The following is a 1,382-nucleotide window of genomic DNA, read 5'->3' as shown; positions in this document are numbered from 1 at the left end:
TGCTGCCGATCTAAAGTCAGATCCAGCTGTACCCGCCCCCTCCCCGTTCGTTCCGCCAGTCAGTCAGGGGAATCCAGCCCCTCCCCCTGTCACGGCAGAGAGCCGTGACAGGATCGAGAGGTGAACGAATGCCGGTATGTGTTCGCTCACCTCCCGATCTACTGAGCCGACCTGTGACAGTCTCATTGTCACAGGTCGGCTAGAACTATGAGGTGAGTGGAAAGCACTCACCTCATAGTTCTCCTTTAAGTACTCAATACTGCAATAGCATAGAAACAGAAAACTGAGAATGAACTGCTCAAAATGTAGAGGGACCCAGGGAACCTTTTTACCTGTAAAGTACCATTTAGAGAATTGGAAGGGAGACACAACCTCATTCACCGAGGGAAGTGAGTGTGTGTATCAAAAAAAAAGGACCAGGTTTTAAAAAAATGTAGGTGTTAGTAAGTCTAGATTTTTGGAGGCTTCCAATTGTTCCAAAAACATTAGATTATATAAGAGCTGTGACACGTCAACACACCTAGGTGCTCAATTTGAAGTAATTGGAGGGCAGAACTAGGGGAAGAAGGGAGAAGTGTAAGAGAGCAAGAGACAGGGAAACGGTGCACATAATGTTTGTGAGGGTTTGCAATAGGGTTGCACAGATACCAAGTATAGTACTCGGTACAAGTACGAGTACATGTACCGATACTTTTGAGCTCCAAGACTAGACTAGAAAAAAATTAAAAAATTAGGAGGCAGCTGTCATTTGTAAGGAGCACATGGAGCTCCTGGGATTTGTACATCTCTGTTTTAATGTACGATTTTGTTTTTATAAATATAAATAAAGGGATGCACAGATACCAGTTTTGCAAGTACGAGTACTGGTACTTGCCGAGTACTTACAAGTACGAGTACTGATACATTTCTGTTTATTGTCATGTGGCAGTTTTTCTAAAACAATACAGACTAATGATTTCAGGACAGTGGTGGAGTGCCAGAGCCTGGTCCCAGCTGCAACCGCTGCAACCCTGGTAGTTCTCATGAAAATGACAAGTATCTGCGTTGGTACTCGAAAAGTATCTGTGCATCCCTAGTTTGCAAGTATGCAAAGGTGAGGGACCAGAAATTCTGGATATAAGGACCACAAAAGATGATCCAATTTTGTTTTCGAAACTGAAGACTTTGGCCAAGCTGAGAGGCAATGTGTATGGGAGGCTTCTGTATAAGGCAAATTAAATGCATTATGCAAGACAATGCTTGGCTTAACCTGGTGACTTTAAAGTGTTTCAAGAGGAGAGGGAGAGTCTGCAGGGGATATAGTAATCTTACAAAACTTATCATCTTGATGAGATGGCATCTCCCAATAAGAGACACAGGGAGGGTTTTCCAGGCAGCCAGTT

The sequence above is a fragment of the Nanorana parkeri genome, unplaced genomic scaffold, assembly GCF_000935625.1.
Source record: "Nanorana parkeri isolate BGI_ZX_2015 unplaced genomic scaffold, ASM93562v1 scaffold648, whole genome shotgun sequence".
In the NCBI taxonomy this organism is placed as follows: domain Eukaryota; kingdom Metazoa; phylum Chordata; class Amphibia; order Anura; family Dicroglossidae; genus Nanorana; species Nanorana parkeri.
The sequence above is the reverse complement of the archived record's forward strand: the minus strand, read 5'-3'. Positions refer to the sequence as shown.